This window comes from Rhea americana, unplaced genomic scaffold (assembly GCF_003343005.1).
Source record: "Rhea americana isolate MKP2758 unplaced genomic scaffold, rheAme1 scaffold_4, whole genome shotgun sequence".
Lineage (NCBI taxonomy): Eukaryota > Metazoa > Chordata > Aves > Rheiformes > Rheidae > Rhea > Rhea americana.
The window spans coordinates 10,766,868-10,774,790 of NW_028186534.1; positions in this window are offsets into that span (position 1 = coordinate 10,766,868).

Here is a 7,923-nt window from a genome sequence, read left to right on the forward strand (position 1 = left end):
GAGCTGTCTCGCATGAACACTTGTCTGCTGCATTTCCCCCCCCCCTTTCTTTTTAATGTCAGCTGGGATATTGCTCGTTTATCTGCTTTATGACTAAAGAGAGTGAAAGGCACTCTGTCTTAACTTGAATTTCTTAGAACAGAAGCACTGTTTTTAAAATATATATATATATATATTTGAAAGTGCCTTTTGGTGCATGTATCAGATTCCCTTCAATCTCAGGAGTGATGAAAACAAGCATACAACCATCCTGGGCAGCACTCCCTGTGACCCTCAGCCAGCTCTAGCTGGGAAGGCGTTAACAAAAAGGAACTGTGGAGATTGGTTCTTTTTTGTCTTTTCTCCCCCCCCCCCCCATTTTTTTTTTCTTTAGGGGTGTCTCATTTCGGGGTGGAGAGGACGGGGAGGGGGGTGGCGGGAGGGGAGGATGTTTCGAGTCGAAATCTCAACAGCCATCTCGAAGCCTAAGCGGGTGGTGAACTTAGCCGTCACGTTGTACATAATTCAGCGTCGCCAGATGCGAAATCGCGGCCGGGGGGCTCCGCGGCGCCGGCCGCAGCCGCCCGAGCGACCCGTGGACCGAGCGGAGGCTCCGTGCCGGCGGCCGGCGCCCCGGGAAGCCCCCGCTTTTGCCCTGCGCTGCCGCACGGTCTGATGCCGCGCTGCCGCGCCGCTCGCCTGGCGCGTCCCCGGTGCGTCTGGGGGGCGGGCGCCGCTGCCCGCCGTGAACGCTCCTCGTGGAGAAGAACTGCGACGGGCGCCTGTTAGTGTCTTGTGGTTGATGCGCTCCAACATTGCCAAGTCAGCAAGAGGTTTTGCAGCATCCAGGCATAATTCAACATCAGTATTATAAATGGTAGCATACTACCTAGTTTATATGTAGGGTCAGTTTAACCAATAACAAATAGTTATTAGCTTTTTCTATTACATTTTTCCTTTACTGATTTGGACTAGTGGATTTATGTCTAATGTTTGTAAAATGATTTAGACTGCATGGATGTGTAATATAAACCACATTTAATGGATTATGAGCCACTTAATTAATGTGCTATGAAATCTTGGATTACCTGTGTTTTATATTCTGCAGATGATTTTGCAGTGGGTTCGCTAAAAATTGTAAAAGTGCTTAGATATATTTTCATTTAAATCCAAGAATGTGCACAGTATTGGAAGGTGATTATCCAGGGGATAATCACGCTTTTTTTGATATCTTGATTAATTCTCAAGTCGAATGCTACGAGTTAAAGGGGGGCGGGGGGCCAGGGAGCGCATGCACGCGAGAGAGCGCGAGTGAGAGCAAGCGAGCTTGTGGTCGCGAATGGACGTTGTTGAAGAGGGTCTACTAGGCTGCAAGAGCGTCCCTATAGATTTTTGAAATGCTCCTGGTGCATTTTATATTTCATTGTATCATATTTTCTATAAAATGCAATTTCTGTAAATGAATGAGCATTTGAAATGTGTCTTGTATGAAGTGGAATGTGGTAAAAGTCTGCCCGAGGGGTCTCCGACGTKGCTGGTACATCATTGATTGCCGAGCGCGCGCGCGCTCCGTCGCCGCGTCTCGGGCGGGCGGTCCACGGGTCGGGTTGTCCGACACACGCTGCCCCGGGTTTCTCGAGGAAAGCAGCAAGCGGCGGCGGGGCCTGGGCAGGCGGAGGTGAGTCCGGCGGCAGCAGCAAGCCGAGGCGCTGCCCGGAGGCGCCCGACGCCTTCCCAGATGTTCGTTCCGTCGCGGGGAGCCCGGTCGCCCTCGGGGTCCCCTCCCGCGCGCGCTGCACAGGTCAGCGGGCTCCTGCCGGGCACCTCGCCGCGGCGCCCCGCTCCGGGCTGCGCCTCTCCCGGCGGCTCTTGGCCCTCGTCCTCGCTGGAGTCTTTCCCTTGCGTTTCTCCAACGCCGTGGGCCCGCGCGTGTGATGACCGGGGCGACAGAGCTCCGCAGAAGCCGCCCGGCCGCGACCGAGTAGTGACTAATAAAAACGCCCGTAGTGTTTGTGGCTGCTGAATGCACGTCCGCGTTTGGTGTCTCTCATTGCAACCTCATCGCTGACTCAGGAGAAGGCTGCGCCCCGTGGGCTCGGGGCGAGGTGGCCGCGCGGCCGGCGATGCCCGCGGTGCCCCGCTCCCACCGGCAGGCTCCCGGCTCCCAGGGCCGGCCGGGCATCGCATTAAAGCACGCCGGGCACGCCGCCGGGCACCGAGTGCCGGTGAGAAGCAGGTGGATATCTCCTCTGGAGAGCTTGGTGCTCCTTGTCTCCCGCGGCTTCGGCTGGGGTGATGGTCTTCAAGTAGGCAAAGGGATGGCAGTGCAGTCGTGGGAAGCCGCGGGTGCATCCGCAGCCGGCGTTCCTGTGGTGGCTCCGGAGGGACACGCGATCCGGCGGGACAGCGGGAGCTGCTTCCTCCTGGCAGCGGAGGAGACACTGTTGGAGTTAAGCTGAGCCAAACATTTCAGGTGTTTACGAGCATTTATGCAACCTAAGCCAAACAAAAATGTTTGAGTGATCAAAAATAAACTAACCTGCTTCCATCGGAGATTTTCCTCTAAAGCAGCAGGAATTTTTCGTGCCATCCAGCCGTTCCAAGCCCACTCACCTATAAATCAAGCCAACTGGGGGTGTTATTTTTGACGCAGTGCTGCTGGGTCTCTCTCCGTCGGGCCTCCTTGCCTGGGTCCTCCCTCGGCCAGGCTTTCGGGCCACACGAGTGCGGTGGCAGAGCCGCTGTTCAGGCTGGCAGCAGGCAAGCAAGGAGCATTAATCACAGCATTAAACATAAGATGCTCACTAAAGAAATGGTGTCCACATATTAGCTCCTCCACTTACTGCATGTGGTTCCCCCAYACCTTGGACCACCCCCAGCAGCCACTGCCGCTGCGCTCGGCGCTGCCCAGGGGATGGGAYGGGACGGGATGGGATGGGACGGGAACGGGACACTCCCGGGGCGAGCGGCTGGCTCCCACCTCCTAGACACCATGGCTGCACGTCGGCTCTGAGCCAAGGACCATCGATGTCTTAGGCTTCCACCATACCTGCAGCCACCGCACGCCGGAGCGTGGCCTCAAGCTATGCCCACCTCCCCAGCAGCACCACCGGAGGAGCTGCGGCAGTCGGCGTCCRGGGGAGTCACTACGTAGCGTGTAAATAGGACATGTCAGCCAAGGAAATGCTTTGCAACARAACAAGAAAACTCCAGCAGGTCATTAAGGACAGCAAACAGGCAAAGCCACGCTAGATGTCCTATGTGCTGCTCACAGCTCTGCTCCTCGCTTGGCTTTTCCTTTTCCTCCTTTGCCTTTTTCGCTGGGCCAGGCGAGACCGTCGGTGGCCGTAAGGCAGCGGTGTGCAACCAGCCCGGGCTCGCGGCGCTCCGGGGCCGGCCAGGTCCGAAGGCGGCCAGCGGGGGCGGTGGGACTCGCCGCGACATCCCGGCGGCCGCGTCGCGCTGGGCGCTGGCGAGCGGCGCCGGTCGGTGCACAGCACAATATGCCGAGGTTGCAACGTCCTTTAGTCTCCAAAACGTACTAGGCTCGATGTGGGGCTTTTATTTGTGATGTCTTTCGGCGCTCTTCATTGTAAGTGTGAAAAAAATGGTTTTTTTGGGGGGGCTGATACAGAGTGATGAATGCGTATGAACTAGACAAAGTAGGTTTCTCCCAAGCAAAGTTAACTCAGTTTCCTAGGGAAAATAAGGATCTCAAGTACACACAAAACCCATATGCACTTGCTCACCATGATGTGTACATAATGTAGGTAGTGCTTAAAGCTACAAACCACGCAGGGGAAAAACCCACCATCAACATAGATATGTATAATTGGAGCACTTTACGGTTTTTTTATTATTATTATGATGATGATTTTGCATGTTTCCTTTTCCGATGGAGAAACTGCGTGGCGGCCCGCATGACTGTGGTTGTTCCCTGGGATGACTTCTGGTGTTCTGCTGTGCTCACGCTGAAGCGCAAAAAAAAAAAGCAGTTTGCGTCCGCTAAATGAGTTCAGAAGAAACCCTTTTTTTTGTAACCGTCAACAGCACAAATATTTTGTATTGTTGTTTGTACCATTTTTGTACCAAAAACAAAAGAGGGAAAAAAATGAAGAAAGTAAATGTTTTCAATGTGTTTTTAGTGCCACTGCAGTCTTGGTTTCCAAACTGAGTAACAGCTTTGCTGATTTATTGTGTATCAAAGCTGAACTGGCGCACCGACGCCTGGCTCCGGTGTAAGAAATAAAGTCCCCCTTTTGAGTAGTCTCAATTGGTTTTTTTTGTTTTGTTTTGTTTTTGCTTTTTTTAATTTTATTTTACTTCCCGCACAGGCAGGGACTTGCTGCCGGGCCGACGGGCGCCGGGCTCGTCCCGCGGCGGGAGCGTGGGGCGCCGCGGGAATCCCAGCCGGGCCGCTCGGGCCAGTCCTTCTTTCCTTGCGTCCGTCTTTCTTTCCTTCTTTCTTTCTTTTCCTTTCTTTCTTCTTCCCTTCCATCCTTCTTTCATTCCTTTTATTTCCTTCCTTTTCTTTTTTCTTTTTCCTTTTTTTCTTTTTCCTTTTTTCTTTTTCCTTTTTTCTTTTTTCTTCTTTCTTTTTCCTTTTTTATTTTTCCTTTTTCCTTCCTTTCCTTCTTTCCTTCCTCCCTTTGTTCCTTTCTCCACCCGTCTTTCACTCCCTCTTTCCATCCCGCCCGCTGCACTGGCACCGCCACGCGTGGGGTCTGGGCTCAGCCCCGTGCCCGGGAACGAGCCCCGGCTCGCTTTAATAAACAAACATTCAGAGGACTGCAAATCCTGTACGCAGCAATTTACCTCCCCCCGGAGTCAACTAAGAATATTTTATTGCTAGTTTTGCTAATTCTCAGGCTGGGCTGTTTCTTAGCATTATCTTTAAATAACGCGATGCTGTAGCATCACAAATATTAGTTTCTGCTCTCCGTGGCGGTCTGCGCTCTCGTCCTCGTGTTATTAGGTTCTTATATCACCCCGGAAAAAGTTTTATTCCTAAAATGATTTAGCTGCGTGCTTAACTTTGACTATGTGAATAGCTTCTCTAAGCTGATGAGAACAGCCACCCTCTCTCAAATCCCGGGAAGTTTGTACCAAAATTAAAAATAAGGATTGTTACTCCTGTTATAGGCTCTTAGCCCCCCCTTCTTTTCTTTTTGTCCCAAGTCAAAGGCTGACCTCAGAATTTAAAAGAAAATTTAGTTCAGGTTAAACCAGAACACAGGGATTTTTCTTTCGGTTAAATTTAAAAAAGTTTTTTTTGATTTTTTTTTCCTTCAGACCAAAACCTTTGTGCTATTGAGTCCCTTTTTTTTCTCCCCTTTTTTAAATTTAAGGCAGATTTTTTTAATGAAAAAAAACCTCTGAGTTAATAATAGACATGCCAAGCAACTTTGTTTGGGAAATGAGAGAACAAAAAATAAAACCCCTCTACGAGTTACCTGCCGGCGCCGCGTCCTGCCCGCTCCCGGCCTCTCCCACCTTAATTTTAACGAGGAAATAGCGGCATTTCTGGCCGCAGCGCTGGCCCCAGCTGTTCGGGGCCATCCCGGAAAAGCCGGGAGCGACTCGCCGCCGGGCTCCTCCGGAGGCTCGTCAGAAACGCGGCGAGACCGAGGGAGGACCCGGCCGCAGGATGTGCTTGGGGCACCGCGGCCGATGCTTGGGGCACCGCAGAGAAAGCGGCAACTTCTCCAGCATCACCAGCTCAAATAAAGTTCATCAGACCAAAAATAATAATAATAATAATAATTCTTTCTAACCGGCCTTAATAAGCAGCTAATAAAAAGTGAGATGTCAATAATAATAATAATAATAATAATAATAAAAAGAAGCATGATTCAGTGGGCCATCAGCATCTCCATCTCTTGCTTGTGGTCGTGGAAGGAAGGAGTTGCCACCTCTGCTGTCTTGCCCTCCACGAGCTCCGGAGGGGGTGGTTTATTAGCTCTTTCTCGTCCTTTCTGCTGACACGCAGTTTAGCGGTCGCTGCAGAATTCTCTTCCCATTTCAGATTTCCATTTAATAGCCAAGAAGCTCATGTTAGTTCAGATTACGTTTTTCTGCGGCGCGGGAAGGCAGGGCGCCTCTTCCCCAGCCCCTTTTCTCGCGTCTCGGCGGGTTTCTCCGAGCAAGGCGAGCTCCCGGGGGGTTGCAAAGAGCCCGTCGGCACGGTCCCAGCCACCRCCTCAGCCGAGGCTGCGCCGGGCCGCCGGCCTCGCGACGCGCCGCTCTCCCCGCAGCGCCGCCGCCGCCGCCGGCCTTCCTCCGGCGGGGACGGGGCTGCGCCTCCCGCGCGAGCGCTGCTCCTCGGCGCGCGGGGAAACGCGCCCCGTGGTTCGGCTGCGCTGCCACGCTGCAGAGGCGCAGCCCAGCTTCCACGTTTCCGCAGCCCGAAGCTGCAGGGGCTGCCTGGAGGCGGGTTAAGTCCTGCGCTGGGGCGGCTGGCGCCGGGAAGGGGACACGGCCGCTGGGGTACTGCTGTTTTTTGTGTGTTTTTTTTTTTTAATTATTTTTCCGCCGCGCTGCAGCCTGCGGTAAGGCTAACCCACCAACTTAACTTCCTGCTCAGTTAAACAAACAGAAAAATCATCACCAAATCATCTCCTGTGCATTACGGTTGCATATATTCCCTTCTCCTACAGAGCAGAAACATGGGCACCGCTTAATTAAAAGTTGTGGGTGTACAGGCTCCGGGAGCAGAGATTTGGCATGCAAATCTCGGCGCTCGAAGCACGCAGCCAGGGTATATACAGAGCATATTAACGGTTCGTGCAGCGAGCCCCGCTGCTCGGAAGGAGGGCGCAGGCGCCGACCAACCGCGGGCTCGCGACGAACCGTCCGCACCCGCATCCCGCGGGCACCGCCGGCGCAGCGGGGGCACCTGAGCGGCGACCTCGGCGAACCCCAGCGCCCGCCTGCAGACCCCTCGCCACCCTCCTCCCCCTCCCCGGCCCCGAAATAAATATATAAAAGCAGCATTTACCACTTCCCTTTTGTACAGCCCAAAGCAGCTGCCGAGACTTGCAGACTGTTTCCCAGCCTCGCGCGAGCGGACGCACAGCCTCGGGGCGCCGCGCGCAAGCCGCACTTCTTTAATTACTTAACAAAAGCTCACTCTTACCTTTTTATTTTGCTTTTTTTGTTCCTTTTTTCTTTTTTTGTTCCTTTTTTCTTTTTCTTCTCCCCCCTCCTGTTTTTCTCCCCCCCCCCCTTCAGCTGATGCCTCAGAAAACCGCGGTCCCGGCTGCTCAGGACCTCATCAGCCGCGGTGGAAGCCGGGCACCGCGCCGGGGGGGACGCCAAGAGGGGAGCGTGGCCTCGGCAGAGAGTTTCCCGCTTGCGTTTTCCTGATCTTTGCCTCTTTTCCAGCTTCCACGCTCAGGACCTGAGAAAGCCCTTCCCAGCAGGGCCGACGAACCGCTTTGCACAGCGGTAGCCAGAGAAGGAGCGGACGCTGGAAATGCACGGTGTCAACCCCTGCCAAAATTGACTTTTTTTCCCCAAGAGTGAAGGTGAGAGTGGAAAAGGCACCATCCCGTATTCAAATATCTAGCAACATTTGCATGGCAGCRCCTCCATAGTTAGCGAAAAGCAGGGCAGGCGGAAGGTAGAGTTTACTAAGTATTTTTAAAGACAGCTTGTCTTTCCACCCAAGAAAACCCTCCAGCCCCTTTCATTGCAAAAAATAATTTGCACGATTTTAAAAATCGCTTGTAATAAAGAGGAAAAAAAAATTTGCATTGCGTTAACTGGATAGCTGTTCAAGGCGCAGARTAATTCGCTGTCAGTCCCGGGAAGCCTTCTGCGGAGGGTAAATAAGCCTCGCGCACAGCCCGTTCGGTGCAAGCTGTCACTGCAGCCAGCGCATCAGTCAGGAGGAAAACATAACGTTGGCAGATCTCTGAATACATAAATAAAACATGCCTACCA